Source organism: Gekko japonicus, unplaced genomic scaffold (genome assembly GCF_001447785.1).
Source record: "Gekko japonicus isolate JY-2015 unplaced genomic scaffold, Gekko_japonicus_V1.1 scaffold171, whole genome shotgun sequence".
Taxonomy (NCBI): Eukaryota; Metazoa; Chordata; class Lepidosauria; order Squamata; family Gekkonidae; genus Gekko; species Gekko japonicus.
The window spans coordinates 1,687,873-1,688,100 of NW_015175975.1; positions in this window are offsets into that span (position 1 = coordinate 1,687,873).

The window sequence follows — 228 nt, forward strand, 5'->3', positions numbered from 1 at the left end:
AGGGAAAGACGGCAAGGATGAGTGGATAGTTAGACAGAGACTCCAAATCGGGCCAAAGAAAGGGGATAGATCATCGAGTGAGAGATGAATTTCCCTACCCATTCAAACAGGAAGTTAGCTCTGAAGTGTGTAGAGATCCCTGGTCTGGTGTGATAACTAACTGCCTGTAGAGACATTAAGAGTCAGTGTTTCAAGAGAAGGGGTCTGGGTACTGGCAAGAGTGAACCA